The sequence below is a fragment of the Rhopalosiphum padi genome, chromosome 4, assembly GCF_020882245.1.
Source record: "Rhopalosiphum padi isolate XX-2018 chromosome 4, ASM2088224v1, whole genome shotgun sequence".
Lineage (NCBI taxonomy): Eukaryota > Metazoa > Arthropoda > Insecta > Hemiptera > Aphididae > Rhopalosiphum > Rhopalosiphum padi.
The window spans coordinates 33,436,214-33,457,379 of record NC_083600.1 but is presented as its reverse complement, the minus strand read 5'-3'; the positions used below and the strand labels follow the sequence as shown (position 1 = coordinate 33,457,379).

The following is a 21,166-nucleotide window of genomic DNA, read 5'->3' as shown; positions in this document are numbered from 1 at the left end:
TTTACCTAAAGCATGAATGTATAACACAGCAATATTACACTTACCAATATGAAATATTTTGAATGATTTTTTTTCACATGTAAAAAAATATAATCATAGAAAAATATCACAAGAAAACTTACTCTCCCCTCTATTGCCTCCTTTTACCATACTCGTTTTCTCATGCACACATACACACTCTTCCTCTCGCTTTAACAACATGGTCCAATAAGCTCAAATAAAATACGTTCCGTTATGTCCCAAGAATTTTTATCTGCGTGTATGAATTTACAACTATACACGCGAGTGCAATGCGGGCAAAAGCGCACAAAAAGGTTTCGCACGCGCACCGTCCCAGTGATTTATACACAACTTACTGAACTCGTGGCCGAAAGAATATAATACGACTAAGCGGAAGTTGGAAGAGAAATAAACATACCGTGAAATTTTTGGTCTAGGTGACGTTTCGACAAAGTCGTTTGCCAAATAAATATAAGGCTGTACAACATTCTGAAATAGTATATACGAAAAAAAAGTATAATATATATAGAAAAAATACACCCACACATGTGTAGTACCCTACATAGTAAACCACTGGACTTCATGGACTGGAAATATGCGTCGTCATTATTGCTTTCAGCCGTGTACAATTTACTGTTTGTTACATTTATTTTAAGTCATTTGAAATAATATATTATTATTATGGCCAAGAAACCTCACTCACTGCAGATTATGGAGCTTATAAAGTGCCTTAATGAATATATATATGAAATTTACAAGAATTATATGTATACAAATGTTGACAAAAATTAATTATAAGAAAAAAAGACATGATTTGTTCATTGTTGTGTATAGTAACTAACAGTATAATTTATCGTTGAAAGTGCTAACTTCATTATTGAAAATTGAAATTCTAATATCCTTTAAAACCCAATAGTTAAAAACAATTGGGTCGGTACTGGCATACATGACCAAATTTAGTTTTGTTTTCAATACTATAATACTTGAGTCAATTTGTAAGCTTCATGTTCATTCACGTCACACAAATGATGCAAGTTGATGATGAAATTTCTTTTGTTGTTACAATAGGGGGGGCCGGTCTACGCGTTGATTGATTGTTGTCATTTCTGCCACTTCAAAATTGTTAAACGTTCCACTTCCAATTCAACCACTTCATTTATCTTCCCAGATTGTAAACATTTAGTAAACTAGTGACAAATTTCCATGTTATTAGCTTTTAGAAATTAAAAAGTACATTACAAAAGAGTTTAACAAGTAGTATATAATATAAATTTAAAATTTTTAAAATTATTATGTTAAATATTATTCTATTTTATGTTCAATAAGAAAAATAGTTTACCGTAAAATATAGCAGTTTTCTATTTCGGAGGTAGTCACAAACAGTTAAATTGTATTTGTTAAATTCACTTTGAAATAAGTAAGAAATAAATTCAGCCACTTTGGCAGATGAATTAATTTGTGAAACCCATTTACATCGATCTTAAATTTTTACATTTATATATACAATATACATAATACATATCAATATTAAAATGTATGAATAGAGCAACATTAAGCCTGTATGTTTTTTTAGGTTTCAAACTATATATATTTTAAATTTAGATTGATGAATTTAATTAGTGTTAGTCATGACAGAACGTACACTAATATTTCAAACAAAATTCTTGTTTTATAAATTTTTATTATTTTTTTATCACATTTAATGTTGAACTTATGACAGTATACAGTGTGTATATAGCTTATTCATAATGTTTAAAAAAGTTTATTATTGTTAAACATGCATGCTGAAATATGTTTATTTCTAAATTGTTATATCATAGTGCATAGATTTAACTTGCAGCGATGAATAATTAATAATGGCGTACCTATTTTCTGGGCAGATCTAAATTAAATAATAAATATCTTTAACGGCGCGTTAACTGTACGTTTTAATGCAGAAAAAATTCGCTGCATTAAAAGTTAATAAATCTCAACGTGTTTCCTATTAATGGTATTCGACATAATGCTATTTTCAAAACTCCATTCGTCATATAACCATTAGACCTGCTGCTTTTTCTTCACATAGGCGCTGGTTATTGTGAGGTGTTAAAAAATGTATTCGAAGCAAAAGAGCCTACACTTTCGGGAGTAGGGGGATTTCGATTACTGAGAATTTATGAATAATTGTCATAAATTATCTTCTAAATTAAATTTAACCTAATCATTTATGATCGAAAAAATATTAACACCTAATTATCTTGCATTATACTCGCTTCAATTTATATACAACTTATAAAAGAAAAAAACATGATAATTTATTAAAATTTCATGTTTAATAATAACTGTCTATACCTAATTCTATTCGGATAGTATTATTATTTTCCAAGCAGTCATAATATTATGGCTAGACTTTTTTTTGCACTTCATGTACAATAAATTCTGAAATGATTGCCCTGGTACGTGATAATAATCTGTGATGTAATATAATAAGTCATGTGTACATTATAATAATTAATAATATGTCATTGATACATATAGTACAATATTATAACATATTTATATAAGAAAAGTGACATGATATACATAATGGACATAAGTGCGCGCGCGCGAGCGGCTGCGTGTATACTTGTAATATATTATATATATATATGTATGTATGTATGTATATATATATATATATATATATACGGATATTTAAGCGAGAGTGGAGCGCATTACGCTGTCTCTCGGCTCTCGCTACTACGACGGCCGTGTTCCCCTCGGATCAATACGCCGGCCGGCCAGCCAGCCAGCCAGCCAAGGGTAACTCAGGGCGTGGCGCTCTCATATGGACCGGTCGCCACTTCTTTGCCCTTCCGCACGGCGCTATGGCCACCGCTGCCGCTGCCGCCGCCTACACTCGCCCGTTCATCCTATGGAACTACCGCTGTTCTCGTTTTCATCTGTCCCCGCCGCGTCAGCCGCCCAGCAGTCAGCATGCGTAATATTTTATATTTATTGTGTAATACACAGGCTCAGATCCAGGGGGGAGGTTAAGGGGCTTTAGCTCCCTTCTCCCCTTCTCTTTCTATTAATTGTATAAATAAATACATAGTACTATGTATTTATTTATACAATTAATAATTCATATCTACGTCTTAAAACTCATACATTTAAAATATAAATACAATATTGTTATCTGATCTTATCTGGCTAAGAAAAAAATCGATGAATAACTATGATTGTATTTATTTTTCTAAAAAAAAAGAAACTCCCCCATTTTTCACACCAAATTTCCGCGCCCCAAACGTAGATAATATATTGTATTATTATTATGGTTTTATCATTCACCATCGCGCTAAAGGAATCCGTTTTCCAATTACACGTAAATCATATTATTATTATGCAAAATTAATATATGCATTGTACTCTCGAGAAACGAACACATTTGCATAACACGATTGCCTATTGAATATCAAGACCTAATAATATTCGGCTCCGTAGTTCCGTACCCACCCGTTCTGTACGCATCACGCGCGATACGATTTAGATTTCGCGACCGAACTTATTATACACGCTTATTTCATATAATCGCATTATTATCTATACGAATGGATAACAGTACTTAGCGGACTAGACATAGATGTAGTAAGAAAATAAGCAATAAAGCATCGTGTTAAATTTCTAATAAAATGACGATCATTTAAATTGTAATCGTTCATTCGTTCAACATCTCTAATGTATAAAATGTAATATCATAACATTCGTATTAATATATTATTACTATTATTATTATTATATTTTCATATAATTCGTTTAGTTATGATTGGGCTAATATTTTGGCCACATCTGTCTTGATTCTAATTCGAAGTGTCAATGTACCTATATTATTAGTCATTATAGATGTGTTTATTTGAATACCTATATGAACAACACACTATAAGAGTACTCACTGATTAAAATAGGTAGGCACTGATTTACTAGGACAAGTGGAACATGCAAGTAACTAAAGGTTTTACTTAACTTACAGTACACAAATATATTATATAATTATTACAAAGTTGCATCGAGATATTATTTAGGTTTCTAACCGAAGACTAGCTAGGTCTTAGTTACTTACAGACACTCGTTCAGCAACTTATGTGCGTTTATACTACATGGATTGTAATTGTTAATTATAGTGTTCGACGTGTGATGTGGTATAATCCTTTAGTTTAAAATACATCAAACATCATTGTAAACATGTATTTATATTATAATAAGATCAGATAAAATGAACGAAGCGGTGAGGACATCCCCACTTGGTATATGGTGTACAGTATTTAAATTTTAAAGTACAAGAGAGCGAAATGCACTGTTAAACTTTAAATGCTTATTACTCATTTAGTACTCGATATCTGGTTAAAAAATTGTATTTTAAGAAAAATATTAATTTTAGTAAATATATTACATTAAAATTATGAATTAAGATAATTCAAAAAATGTAAATTATAGTTTTGAAAAGATTTTTCTGTTAAAAATGGTGCGTTATAAGTATAACTTATAAGTATTTTAAAATAAAAAATATTTTATTTATAAAAATCACAAAAATTATCCAAATAAATTATTAATGTGACATATTAATTAACTCTATAAAATATTGACATGGCTTACCTGTGTATGTGTTCTATTGCAAACATTATAGCAATAAATCAAACAATGCATTTTATGTTAACTTGATAAATGTTATTATGCCGATAAGTGATTAACAGCTAATACCTTGCTACGCATTTACACACAATACACATTTATAATTTATGTAAGTGACTGCATTCTGCGTACCGCAATAGATAATATTTTATAATAATAAATATCTAAATATAATTTATAATACGGTTAATTCATTCATTAAATTTATAGATTAATAATAATATAGATTATAAACTCGCATCATGTACGTATCATTTTATGTGCGAGTGTAATTTTTTATGTATTATTTTATTGACATGCAGTACAAGTATCTGTAGGGACGTGCACAGAGATTTCAAACGAGGAAATGGGCGTATCTTAAATATTAATGGTGATTAAATGGATCATATTTAATCAATCATAGTTCGTAAAGTATAACAGTTAAAAAATTGTAGTCTTATATTGATATATCATCTAACTTAATAATTTTAAAGGTCAATAAACAACCCCTAGACGTCACTGTTAATATGTAATTGACATAATATACAATAAGGAGGAGGCTGAAACCGATGATTCTCATTCCTCTTGAATGAATACTACATAATGGAACTATTATATCTAATATAATATGTTTATAGTATATAACTACCTATTAACTTCGCATCACTGCCAACTGATATAATGTAGAATAGTGGTAGATTATCTATATGTCCTATATACAATACTATCATATATTGTCAATTTATCATAGTGTTTAAACTTTAAAGTAATTATTTCATTATACCTTTATGGATAATTATAATCTATCTATTATGATTAAATCTGATTAAGCTGAATTATTTATATATTAATAAAACATATATTAAATATTAATATATTACTTCGTAAACTCAGAACCTAACGGTGCTAATGGTTGTAAAATATTAATTATTGTACATATTTCAACAAAATAAAAAAAATACATTAAAATGATTATCTTTTATAACATAATGTCACATCCTCTATTGTTATACTAAAATATTTTCCCGAGCAACATACATTGTACAACAAAATAATTCAAAGTGAAAAAATAGATGTGTATCCAAAAGGTTCTAATTGTCAAACATTTTGGTACCCGACTGAAATTGTTTGCAATATTTTATTTTACGTAAAGTTTCACTTAAACCAAACCCAAATTACAAGACTTAATGCGTAAAAACTTTATTAATTTTTAGATTTGACAATCATTAAACCTCATTCATTACAAAGAAGATATAATTTTTGATATTTGAAATTGAAATATCAATGAAATATGAATAGAATAATTGTATTTGTTGAGATGGCTCTTATGATGGTTTTGTGTGCACTATTATGCGCATTATGGTTATCATTAATTATTTATTTGTGTATTATTATCAAATGTAATCAATTATGTTACTATTGTTACTCTATACAATTTTATTTAAATCAAAAAATGTATAATAATATAAAACCTATAATACACATGACATCATAAATTATACAAAAAGAATTATTAAGTATATTCGATCGATAAATATTAAATATTGAATAATCAATGATTAATTTTAATATTGGACCTATAATTTATTCTTTGATGGATTAAAATTGTATTAAATACTTGGTTAGGTCATTTAAACGTTAATCTTTAAATTACTTAATACTAATGCAATAAAGATATACACTGATCTTATTTAGACAGTTAATTTGACGGATTCGAAAATTGTTATATTATAAAATAAATAGTTTAATCAATCATGTTAATTACATAAACTTTACAAATACAATTTCATCCGTCAAAATTTCTAACTAATTTATCAATAATATACTATAATAAAGTATAAATTGATGCTGTACATAAACAGGTGGAACTTACAATTGGATTCAATTATATAATAATTAAATACTACAATACTAATTATTATCATACCTAATATTTTTTATCACTGACAATAAAATTATATTTTAGTGTAATGAATTTATTTTTAAATGTATACAAACATTTTAAGTGAAGTTTTACTTTAATTTAAAGTATTTTTTACACAAAAAAATATTATTATTTTCTTTAAGTATTAACTTGGTGTTTTTTACACACATTATTATAGCTAATACAGCTAAGTGAATTCTTAGTATTCTAATTATTTCTCGAGTGTACAATGTACATGTTCGTAAAACAAACTTCACATTTTATATTTTCTACTACTGCACCTTATAATAAAACCTAATACATAAAGAAAATGTTTTCATTTTATATAATTTTGAATATATAGCTTAAATTTTGAATTTAACTAGAATTTTATGTCTAGTTTAATTCAGATTTAAAATAAATTGTAATTGATCTTTTAAAACTTTAGTACGCGTATGATTCTATAATTTATAATTAATTTTTATACAAACTACGTCATGATTTATGTTAAACAGTGGTTTTAAAAATGTAATGTTTTAGTTTCATAAAATATTTTGTTTATTCTGTTTACTTTGGTCTGTTTCATATGCGTCCAATATAAACGACTTTGGTGTGCTATAGACGCACATACGCGTTCTATCATATTAAAAATCAACAAAAGCTGTTTTCGATAATGTGATAATGTGATAATATGGTAAATAATTAAACAAATCCAAAGTGACAATAAAAAAAAATATATGATAAATATTAAAAAAATTATAAGCAAAATAATTTATTTGATTTTCCAAGGTTCTAAAATTGTCATTATTTGATAAACTTAAATAATAGTTTATTATCGACTATTTGGGAACCAATCACTAACTTAATTAACTAATATCTGCTAAAAAAATTACTAGAACTTTTTTTTATTATTGATAATTATTATTTGAACTATAACAATAACTGTAAACAAGAGGAAAAAAATATTTAAAAATAAAATTTAATCCCAGCACAGTGCTATAAACTGGGAAAAAATAGTTCAGCAGGGAAAGGGTTAACATAATAAAATAGTCTATAAAAAGGTAAAACATTGTAACAGTAAGATAAATAGGATCGAAAGGGCAAGATCCCTACAGATCTGTTTTCTTCCAAATACTTAAGCCTCCCACGAATATTTTATAGTTTATCAGTCTATGCTATAAGGTATAAACTCTAAAATTATATTGTACAAATTAATATTTGTACCAACTTAAAAACAAAAATAATATATTACACTTATATAAATATTATGTAATATAATATATACTTATTTAGAAATTTAAAAAAATATATATTTATCTACAAATTGTAATATATGTATATACCCAGATCCGGTATGGTCTGGTAAATTACCAAGTAAAAGTCGATATGCCGCTCAAAATATTTTGAGTGTTGGATTGTATTTTTTTTTTTGATATTATAGTAATAACTGATAAAGTGATAAGTTAGTAAAAACATTGAAAGAAAATATAATTGATTCGAATTATTTAAACCGTACAGTAGCTGTAGCAGTAATCAAACGTTAGAAATTCTAAAACTCGGTAGGCCGATATTTAGCCAATCCGGCGCTATATATATCTATTTATAACTTATAAATTAAAATAAATAATTGTGTTATTCGTTTGTTCTAGATATTCAATCAATTTTGTACTGAACAAAATAGTACAAGAGTAAATATTTTCTTCTTGCTGAACACCCAAGTCTCAGCTATTTCAATTGAATTAGAACCATATTCATGTTTACTGGTAAGTAAAATTATAATGATAGAGTAGAATGAGTAGATAATAGATACTATAGTATCATTACTGCATTTTAAAGTCCTTTTAGAGATGTAGTAGATTAGTAAACAGTAAGTAGCAACTAATGACATAAATTAATATAATTTAGTTAATCGTTTTATATAAACTCGTATGTTGAAGATAAACACGAAGCCTGATCTAAGTGGTTTATAATTTTATATAGAAAAAACTTACAATGTTCATAATTTGGTTAAAAACCAAGAGGAATAAAAATGTAATCATGTAACTAATACAAAATTTCAATTTACAGGACTAAACATTACTATTATATACAAGTATATGATTTAATTTATAAAAAATATAATTAAATATAATTCATATTTTAGTAATTTAAATAAAATTAGAATATTGTAATTTATAAACATTTTGATAAGCAGAAATACACATCAATATTATTAGTTATTACATACAATATACAAATGATAACAAAATACTTCAGATAGGCCTTTATTGATGATTATTAATTGATCACTTTACAATTTAAATGATTTTGCACCAACATCACAATTTGTAATTTATATAAAAATAATTATCATAAATATACAATATTAATAAATACATATGGTTACAGTGTATAAACATTGTATAAAAAATAAGATTATACATTAAAATTAAATCTTATCAAAAGTTGACCCTTAATTTTTTTTTGTCCACTATGGTTTAGGCCGTTTAGGGAATAGCCTTTTTTATACACATTTTATTCATCACATAAATTTTCTAATTTCGTGGGTCCTTTGCATTATTATTTTATGCAATCACAGTAACATGGTTGGACCTGAAATATAGTCTTTGTATTTTACTCTGTGATTACTAAAAATCATTTATTTACAGTAGCTAATGTAATATCTTTTTTTTAGCATTTATTTACAGAACAATATTTTACAACACATTTTACAATGTGCTATTTTATTCGTTTAAATAGAGATACTTTTTTTTGTAGAAAAAAAATGCTTCAATTTTCAATTACAATATATTTTCTCATAGAACAATGAACCTCGTAGGTTTGTAGATCAAAAGTGAAAACCTCCCAAGCTAGTACATTTTCTAATATTTGGGGTTATTAATTATAACTATAATTAAAATATTAACACCACAAACATGGTAAAAATAAATAGTCCAAGTAAAATAATTAAAAGATAAGATTTTAGTTTATTGTTAATTAAAGTTTAAGAAATTGATTTAAACCTTTTTTTATTGAGTAACATGTTATATTTGTTTTAGTTTGAATTAAGTGAGGAGTTTATATTGAAATTGTATTGTTAATTCCTATATTGTTTAACATTGTCTTCAAAAATTTATAAGTCATGAAATAATAAAAGATTTCTGGCTAATACTAATAGTAGTCAGTAGATCTACCAAAAGAAATATTTTTTGACTATTTAGTCAACTAAAAGAGTTATAAGCAAAAATAGTTTTACGCATCACTAAAGAAAAGACAAAAATATGGTCTTAAGGAGGAATACCGAATAACAAAACATTAAGCTCCTTCTTAAGATATGTTAATATAATTTCGATAAAGTATTAATTCAAGTACCTATCGACAATTCTAACAAAAAGCCATGCATGAAACGCAAAAGAAGTAGAAACGAATAATAAAAATGCACAGCATTAGAAACAAATGCATCTTCGGACTAGCGAAGTTATAATAGTATCTCAATTTCTGTCAAGGAATTTAAAAATAACGAAAATAAATACATACTACCTTGTTGAGACCAATTGTTAAATATGGAGTAGAGACTTGATCAATACGAAAATCCGATGACAGCGGACTCCTTATTTTTAAAAGTAAAATCCTGAAAAAAATGTTTAGAGCTGTGAATGATACTGCATATAACCAATGTTCTGTGTTTTCTTGTCGGTTTTTTACATATTTAAATTTTTGAGAGAGTTATATAAGTATGAAAAATATTATTATTTAAAAGTTAAAGTATTGTAAAAAAAAATCGACAAGAGAACACAGATAATATTCTTACTTTTAAGTTTTATAATCATTTCACTCTAATAGACATTTAATAAGCTACACAAAATTGATTCTACTGAATAAAATTTTCCATGATGTATTTTTGTAAGAAGGAGACAACACACGAGGGTGTGTCATTCTAGTTTGTGCCGTTATACATGCAGGATTCTAGATTCTACGTGTGACCTACCGTCATAATTTAACTTATATTATAATACTGTCAAGCCGTAAAAGGCATTATTGTTTAATACTATATACTCGTTATCAGGCCTCAGACCTCAGTGTACACAAGATACGTATATAATATAATTATATTGTCTTGTTCATATTTGAATTATTCAAATCGGAGGTTTTATAACTGATGGATACAAAAATGTGTTATTTTATATCTCATAATATTAACATACATGTGTCAAACATATAACGCAGATGCTAATATATTATATAAAATAAATAAAAATGCGATTTGAAGACAGATATTAAATTCGGATTCTCGACAAGAGCGAATTATCTTTAAAAATCTTTGTATAGTACCTATGGAAATGGAAGCAACAATAATTTATATAAAACTCAAAAAAATAATTATCAGTAAAACCAAAAATAATGAAGATTTTGTTAACAACTGTGGTTATTACTTACATTTCTTCATAGGCAAAAATATTAATCTATATCGTTAAGTAGATATATATTTTCATGATATGATTTTTGATATAGTTATTAATGTAATTTATTTTACTTTTAATATTGCATGGGTTTACTTAATTTTTTCCAAAAATATTACATTAATCAAATTACTAGTATTAATTATTATAATAATGTAAATGAATGGTCTTAATATTTTCATTTATTTTTAAGTTAATAATACTTTACTGTAAATACTGTAAAGCCACGTGAATAATGGTTTATAGTATGAATAGATAGTATCTACATATTTTTAAAATTCTATTCCGTATAGTAAAATTCATAATTTGGATAAAAATTTCAAAACCCACGCATAATATTGTTATAATAACAAAATAATTAACATCGTTAGTCATCGTTAAAATACGTAATTTCGTCCAAATTTTAAATACAAATATAAATAAAAAATATTTGTGTATGTATATTTTTAGATAATTTAGTTTCAGTATGATCTACTTATGAGGAACTTTTTATTAAATTTTCATACCACGATTAAAAAATGTCTATATGCATTAGAATATAAAGTTGTGCTTATATATTTTTAACAATATTATACGAATATAAGAATGATTTATGAAGGATCGATAGTCTATTCAAAATAAAAAACACAGTCGTCGGCGTCCAGCTTACGTCGGCGGCGGTCAGACAACACCGGTTTTTCCTAATCTATCTGTATGCTTGCTGTGTTGTTAAACCACACCCTTGCACTATGTATAAATGAATAGCATGTGTGTATAGCAATGTGTATATATAGCAAATGATAATATAAATATTTATAGAAAATTTCAAGTATCGACAGTAATTTGTTATTGAATTACAGCAAAACACAAAAATCATTTGGAAAAAAAATGAGTATTATACGGGTCGTAAAAATTCTAATGGTTCAGAAAAAATTAATTTTACTTTCTGGTAGAAATTTTCCTTTACACAATAATTTGTAATATTTAAAATTTTAAAATTTTAACTTTAAACGCTTATAAAAGATATTTTAACTTTAAATTGTCGATGTTTTTAAATTGAGAAGTAAACAATTAATTTATTAAGAATCTTACATTCAATTTTAAAGTATTTTTACCTATTCATAAATCTTTTCAGCTTTTATAAAAATAATTACAATTGTTTATAAATAGTTCAAAAAGAGTTTAAATGTTTTGAATATTATACCGTACATAGAAAACTATAATATAATCACTACGTGAAAATACAATATGTGTTTTATAATTGTCTAATAACTATTTACTTTATTACTTAAACTATGTATTTTCGTTAAAACATTTAATTTTTTAACTAGTTACCGCTAAATTAACTATAACCCATAAACCTATATTTTTAAATTAAAAAAAAAAGAAAACCTTAAATAATTATTTTTTTATTTCCTATATTATATCCTATAGTAAATTTTTAACGTACAACAAGTTTTTTTTTCAATTACCATTTATTTCAATTATAGGTACACATTTGAGTAAAGTACAAATAAAAAAGTAATGTATAGCGTAAATTGCATTATTATTATTCGGGTAACACGTTCCAGTGCATTACCCGCATATTCAAAAGAAGTGGATATGTACTTCGTGTATAAAGCGATTTTATTGGGTATGATATTATATTGACTATAATAGTGATATTAGTATATTACTGATATTATAATATCTTAGTGTAGAGAAAAGTAACGACATTGGTTTTTAGCACAGCATCGTGATGGTGTCGACGACCGCTGTGATATCAAAATCACTTTCACGTATCATTTTAACCATGTTTTATACGGTTTGCGCAGAGAACAATAACATTATTACAATATATGACATGGTCTACAAAGGGCCCAATATCTATGATTTTCAGATTGATTTATTTTCACCAAACACAATAAATAAAAAAAAAATTATTTAATAGCATTATAGTATTATACTCTATGACTAAGCTTTGTATCACACAATGTAGTTGCGTAGCGCATATTTTAGAAAATATGTACAGAATGATCCTACAAATCAAACTTTAGTACATAATCGATAAGGAAAATTAAAAACAGAAATATTTTTTTTTAGAATATTTATTTTATAGTCTTATTGATTCGGCCTTTCCCGAGATTATGGGACTTTATTATTTTAAAATTTAACTGCGTATTCGCTATTAGTTTTTGTAGAGCCAAATTCGTCTTTATACTGGATGTATATATTTTTTATTATTACAATAACCTTTTTTATAATTGAGAAAAGAATAATCCCAGACTTGAAATTTTCAAAATATATTTATACTAGTACATTTTAAACACGATATATTTTTAAAATATTTTTCCTTTTTTGAAACTATCTGTAGAATTTTTATTTTTTAAATTTGTGTTGATTTAAATATAGTTTCTTTGTTAAAATGCTAAAAACTCTAATACAAGTTTTCTTATTAGTTATTCTCGCAATAATTTAAAAGCACAGAAAATATTTTTTATATATGTTTGCATTAAGTTCAAGATTTGACCAAATTAAGTACTTAATCAAAGAATAACAACTTTACTTGAATCGTTTTTTACTCGAATTAGTTAGTGTGTTGTAACCTTGAAACATTTTGGCATTATTATATGTAGTACGTTTACACTAAAGGTATTCAATGATTTATCATTGAATTAAAATTTAACACTTTCAATGAAAGTCTTTCATTACAGTGACCACTATGTTTCAGTTTTGTTTTTGTACTCGTGCACCAATTTACGCATTTTAGAAGATTAAAGATCGATTTTCAAAACTCAGGACGTATAATACGAAATATACCTGATTTACTCCTTCCTTATTCACGATGTATAAAAAAAATATGTTTCAACACATTATTTAGTTATTGTACTACTTTAAAAATGATTTTTATAAATTAATTATTTAAAAATAACAAATTAACTTATATGTTAACTATATATAATAATTATTTTATTTTATTCATTACGTATACTGATTATTTATTTTTTTTTATTAATATCAATAAGTTATATTGATTTTTGAAGTCTGACCATAATACATTATTTCAAAAAAAATAATATTAATAAACTTAATTTCATAGTCAAGACAGCTACAATGAAAAAAGAGATACGTAAAAATATTACCAGACAACAACCTTAAAATCAATTAAAATGTATGGAAAACAACTCTATATTTGGACACACACCTCGTTTGTAGCAATCACCTATAGTTATTAATGGTGAGTGATTTAAATTGTTTAAAGGGGTGATGTTTTTTTATTCAACCAAGATTTGTTTTAATTGTAGTTATATAGTTTTTATGGTGTCCCGACCCCCAGGTTGAAAACCACTGATTTAGAGTATACAAACATTCCAGTGTCCCAAAAATCTTAATCATCAAGATTTCTACATGACTATATGTCCAAAAAATGTTATTCGTTATTAAAAATTCATGTTGCATCATTTAATAATTTATGCTACCTTTTTGTGGTATCCTATTTTCGACATATTTATTTATTTAATAGTCAGATTTTGAGTGTTTAAAATTATTTAAAAATTTAAAGAAATAAAAACGGCTGATTTATTTTATAAATATTATACACGATTTAAATTTATTTGTTATTAACAACTATAGAAAATTTAATGGATTCAATTGTAATTTATTATTAGGTCATTTTTTTATATTTATGTAACAAAAATCAGAGCATTGTATTAGTACACATAAATTCCATCAATATAGCATCGATTCCGCTTATACAGGTACATAATATAATATAATATATATACATAACACATATCGAAACCTAATTTTTTGTTTTTATATTTTTAGGTAGTGAACTTAAGTAATTTTTTTAATTAAAATATTAAGAATATTTGAATAAGATACACCATTATTTAGTCTTATGATTCGTTCACAACACTATTTTGTTCCTGCGTGAAACCCTAAACGTTCCTGGGAATTGTCCATCCCTATGCGCATGTAAAATATCGTGCACGATATAAAACGGTAATTACCATTAATTATTATTTATTATATTATGAAATATAATCATATAATAATATATAATATATAAAAACATGCGAAAAGAGTGCGTTTCCTACATTTCCAACGTTAGACGGCTATGGCGGTGCGTTTGAAATCGATACGCGTAACACCGAACAAGATTGATGACGTCATAGAACGGGCACTTGGTGACGTATAGACGTTTGAAACTATTTCTCGGTGCAACACCGCAACGGCCGCGGCGAGTTGCTTCACCTTCCTTGCACCGTTCCAATTCAAGTTTTTGTACTGCACAGTGCACACGTTCTACACCGCGCCGCTTTAACGCTTGACGCTGCCATCACACTACGCATGCCGTCCACAACATTCGTCACAGTCGAAGTTATATAATATACATAGCCCGATAGGAACATTAGGCTTCGTTTACTAATACAATCTCTCACCACTGTAGGTCGTCCACAATATGTGTGTGTCATCATTGGTAGCACGGTTACAAATACTTGAAATTTGCATGCTATTTAAAGAGTAGGTATCCTGCAGTGATACAAACTTTTTTCTTTAAATGACACCCACCGTTTTTATCATACCGATGATTTTTTATTTTAAATGCGGATATTTCAATATTAAGAGAACATAACGCCACACCCGCATGCATTTTCTCCGTCTCACAAACGTACAACATGGTACATTTTCGTTCAGTAGGATTAATTTTGTGTGTTTAAGCGAGTTGTGAGTATGCGTAAAATATTTATATATATGCATAATAGCCATAATATATTATGCATAATTTGTTAAAATTGACTAAATATAATAGTAAATATATACTTTATAGTTTGTATTTTATGTAAAAACATTATTAAGGTTTATAATTTTTCGTATATCTTTATGTAATTATACTTTTCTAATAATCTAAAAGTTGTTCTTACTACCTACTTTTTCAAATTTAGATTGACACACGTCAATATATAAAATAAAAAATAATTATCAAATAAAAATTTACAGTAAAAAGGAGAATATTATTTGAAAAAAGAAGTTTGTATTACTGGCACATGATTATTTTTAAATAGTGTAAAAAATCTAGTTTTTTGAAAATATTTAATATTCTAAGTTAGTGTTAATAAAAATCAGAATTTAAATAGGTAAGTAAATACATTTATAAGAATAAAAGGGACGTGAACATGCTTGGTTAATCATCCTATAATATATGGTGTTTGGTACGAAGGGTGAACAAAACACTACCGATCGAATTTCATCGTTTTATAAGTTATACCCTCCTACCTTATCACCGGAGCCTATATCTGTGAACGCTGTAGTGGATAGTACCTACATAATAGACGCCGTGGCGACGAACCGTTAATGTTACCACCACAATACGACAACCCGTCATCAAAACACGGCTATTTATGGGTACACTTAATTATATATAATTATATAATTTAACCCCTTTTCGTGACCCACGTTACTTATTAAACCATTTATTTATCACAAATTTAATTGTCGACTCATTAATTAATATTGTTATTATTTATTTGTTATTACTATTATAATTATAATAATTATCCATTAAGAATCTTTGCCACCACCTTTTTACTTCTAAAAGACTATAGTCTATATTATATACATATGGTGAGCTATCACATTATTCTCGTATTCTGTGTTAGCTATCAAACAAGTTAATTTTACTGAATTGACGTGATTAATATTAAATAAATATAACATATAGCTGGCATATATGTATGCATATAAGACAAATAACTACACAATCATTACTTATTAGTCTACAAAATGTATTTTAAACATATTCTTACCAATAATGATGATAATGTCTAATACTATTTAAGAATAACAACAAATAGGCTGAGTGAAATAATTGATCTACAGTGATCCATCAAATCGAAATCAGTAGGTATAATTATATTTTATTAAACAAGGTGATTCACCAAACATGCGCACTCCCCTTTTTTTTCAATATTGCAGTAATTCAAAATCTAATTTTTAGAATTTTTAAATATACCTTTAGACCTATCTTCAATTTCTTGAGAGGATTTGAATACTATTCTCTAATCTTAAAGAGTGTCCTGTGGATATACTAGTTTGTTCGTTCAGTTTTTTAAATGAAACCCCCCCCCCATTTTCTACTGTAGATTATTTAGTGGATAATTTTTCTGAAAATTTGTATTAATCGAAATCAAAATTCGAACGGGTGGTTTTGAATTATTTAATTTTGTATACTAAGAAATAACGATAATCCACGATAGTCCACAATAATGGGATTAGAAGAAATGACCCAAGTATAATAAACACTAAAATATTCAATATTATATTTATTTTTGTTAAACCATTTTATTATTGACTTTTATTCTTAATATAAATATTTGAATAACTGAAAAACCTAATTGTTCAAAATTTGAATTATATACCCATATTAAAATTTTTTTAAAGTTATCCACTGTTTAGTTTATTGTAAAATAAGGGTGGTTCTTATTTGAAAAACAGAAGTTTATATTATCACACTCTTTAAGTATAGTACAAAAAACATCAATAATTTAAGAATTGGACTTCAATTATTATGCTTAGACTTTCCAAAAATAAGAATTTAAATTAATTCATTTTTAAATGTAAAAATGGTGATGAGTATGCTTGGGGAATCACTTTGTATACATTACATTAATAATAATAATAACAATAATAATAAATAATATATGTACGTGGAAATACATAACTATACGTGAGTATAAATATATATTTTATTATTTGAAACATCAAATGTTTTAAATAGGTATATTTTTAATAATCAGAATGTACTAAACATTTAATATTTATAAAAATATAATGTTTATTAGGTAATTTAAATTTAGAATATTATTTATTCAAATAATAATAACTATAAGTATTAGATAAACAATTAAATCTTGTATTTTATTCTTGTTTATAAAATTTTAAATAAAATTAAGTCTATTAAATTATTTATTCAGCAATGTTTACGAATAGGTAGGTACGTTGAAAATATTTTAAAATAATTCGACCATAAAATATTCTTAGTGAAATTAAATTAACATTCAAAGCATCAAAATATTTATTTTAATAACAGTTAAATACGAAATTTGCTATCAATGAAATATTGAAATTTTATTCAACCATGATAATCACCAAGAAATTAAAATATTTGTGTTGTTTAAATTAGTGAAATTAATAAAATAATTAATCCCAAGCAGTTATTGAAATAATTTTTTTATTATTGTAGTATTGGCACATTTTTACCTAGTGCAAATACAGTTTAATTAATCTAATAATAATTGATGTATATTAATCTATAGAGTATAAACTAAAATAATATTATATTTTTTTCAACATAAATAATTTTTAAATATTCGCATGTCTACTTATGCATAATAATCTTGAAAATAATTGTTTCGTTTATACAATTATACTTGACAGTTATGTAGAAATATCAATTTATCTTCTTAAGCATTTTATGTCAATACTTACTATAATATATATATATATATACGTCTATATGGACAATATTACATATCAATTATTTTAATGATAACGAGTGTAATTTTAATAAATGCTTTCTTTAAATAAAGATAAATATATACATAATTGATGTACAACACTACATTTAAAAAATGTAATAGTGAACATTTTATAGATCATATACCTACATTATTTTAACGTAAATTCCAACTGTCAAATTTATTTTCTAACCCTGGTTTGAAAAATATAGGTATAAGTATAAATAATAATTATATTTTAAAAAATAACATTAAACTGATAAATTTTAAATATTGACGTTCTAAAACATAAATTTCATCACTATACGTGTTTGGAATTCAAGCTTTTGGCAACTAAAAAGTATTTGGAATAATTGAATGACCATTTTTAGACTGAATTTACATTTAATATATTTTTTATCGCAGTGATAATTCTAAAAAATTATAGGTATATTTATAAAAAAAAATATGACCATTTAATGGCATAAACAAAATTAATGTTTATTTCGTTAGAATGTCGATATTCAAGTCGATATACTCTATAATAAATTCTTACTCCTGTATCTGGTTTGTTTGTACATTTATAGGTCATAACTTATAATGTATATGACAAGCAAAATTATTGACGAAAGTTCAAATTAAAATATTATCTACTTTTTCGTGCATACTACAATTTTAAAATCATTTATTTTTACAAATGTCATTATTGTTTATAAAATACTATATGATACCGGTCGTCATATAATCTAGATATTTTTGTATTATCTACATTATACTTATGCACGCCATAATATGTATGCCCTATTAAAGAGAGAAAATGAAATACATTATTTTTTTAAATAATTAAATGGGTCACATTAACATAATTTGTTATTTTGAACAGTTCAAAACAACTCATAAATCCGAAGTCGAATAAAATTACCGTCTGCCAACTACAGCTAGAGTGGCTCATATATGTTTACTACTATAATAATATGGTATTTGTTAACGGTGCAAGTATAAACAGAACGTATAATAGGTGATGAAGGGTTGTAACGTTTTAAGTCTCTCGATTGAAACCACGTCTATACCTATACAATATATTAATAGGCAATAGGCATACTATTTAGATGACATTTTGACGTAAATGATTATTCGTTGTTGCGTCGACCGTTTATCTCGGACGCTTTTGTCTTTCACCCCGCCAAATCCATACCCTATACCTAATAATACTGCTGTAAATCTACAGTGTTAAAGTGGTATATACTCGGTACTCATGTATAGGATCCATTTTTTAAATATTTAATGTACCTATACAATCTTTACGACAATTTACAACAAGCATATTTTCAATAGTATGAATACTGCACGACATGTAAGACATAAAAGAAGTCACCGAGAACCGACATTATATTATAATATGTTCTATTGAAAATCGTCAGGAGACGCATATATATAACTCGATTATTCTACCGAACTTTTACGACTTTTACTTGGATCTATAAACCTATATATAATAGAATTTCATTATATTGTGTAATGTGTAAAATTGTAAATGCAATAAATTCTATACATCATCCCGCAGAGGCGTAGGTACATAGTAGTATGGTACATAATAAACATATATGAAATAACCATTTATTCTTACAATAATAGGTACATGTGAAAAATATACACCTGATGTGCGTCTTACCTTTTATACAAGCGCTGAGCTCTTTCAGGCACACATGTAATATCCTCAGAAATCGTTCGAGTGTTTTTCTGTCGAAACGCAGAGTTAAACAACCTACAAGTGGACGATCATTTTCCTAGAACTGATCTTCAATTGTCTTTAGTCGTGTAATGGCGGGTGGGTTTCCACGACATAGTGAACGTGTACGTGCATAAAAATACTTTTTGTGATTAGTTGATAAACATGGTAAGCGTTTGGTATACCAGAGAGTTTATACAGTCTTACCACACGTATAACCACGATACCATGAAGTTGGATCTAGTTCAACTATTTCCGTCCGAACGGTCCAATTTGGGTGATAGCAGCAATCACAAATTTAAAAATATTAACATTTACCGTACTTACCGGAGTATTTTTCAATTTTTTTTTTTATGTACAACCGTACGTACTTGTACAATAAACGCGAACGTACATGCGAACGGGTTTCTGAAACCCATCTTAACTGATCAACGGAAAATTCAAGTAATGTATTGGTTAAATGGAAACTTAAAAGTTCACTGTATTTTGTCGGCAACCGCGGTATAGATACCCCAATTCTATATTATGGTATCTGATATTTTGTATTTATGTTCGGATTAGTTTAACCGGTTTGTTGGTCATTAATAATTGAATGATATTGAATAATAATTAAAATAATAAATTATGTAATACCAAGTATTGTTATTTGTTGCAATGTTGTTCAAAAATTGTTTTTTTTTCATTATTAAAGATAGAAAAATAAATAAATAAATATAAAAGACAAAAAATAAATAATTTAAAATCTGTAGTATTTTTTTTTTTTTTTTGTAATAACCAATTTTGATGGTTTTTAACGATTTTCAATGATACAGATTTTTATACCTATAATACCTATAGTGTTCATGTAGTGTGACGAAATATCGATGAAACAATTATGTGTGCTGCAGTGGTATGTAGATAGTAGTCACTTAAATATATTTGCATGACCTATTACTTCCTTCGACCATCTTTCGAAGGTAAATTCTGCTTCCTGTTCATCTGCAGACCTGCAGTGATCGAGATTCTAAGATTA

The 21,166-nt window shown here is 26.3% G+C and overlaps 1 protein-coding gene and 1 long non-coding RNA gene across 10 annotated transcripts in view; one reads left to right on the top strand and one right to left on the bottom strand.

Moving 5' to 3' along the window:
- The window catches only part of LOC132929058 (glucose transporter type 1-like), an 80,414-nt gene that overhangs the window by 14,848 nt on the left and 44,400 nt on the right, over positions 1–21,166 (top strand). For all 9 annotated transcript variants that reach the window (XM_060994103.1, XM_060994107.1, XM_060994102.1 and 6 more), the window contains exon 2: positions 8,179–8,292. The gene's annotated coding sequence lies outside the window, so the exon portion shown is untranslated. The remainder of the gene's footprint in view (positions 1–8,178; positions 8,293–21,166) is intronic.
- LOC132930101 (uncharacterized) lies at positions 8,915–20,392 on the bottom strand. Its single transcript, XR_009662191.1, has 3 exons — positions 20,098–20,392; positions 10,049–10,139; positions 8,915–9,121 (listed from the first exon to the last, which is right to left on the bottom strand). It is a non-coding gene; the product is annotated as an uncharacterized LOC132930101 (long non-coding RNA).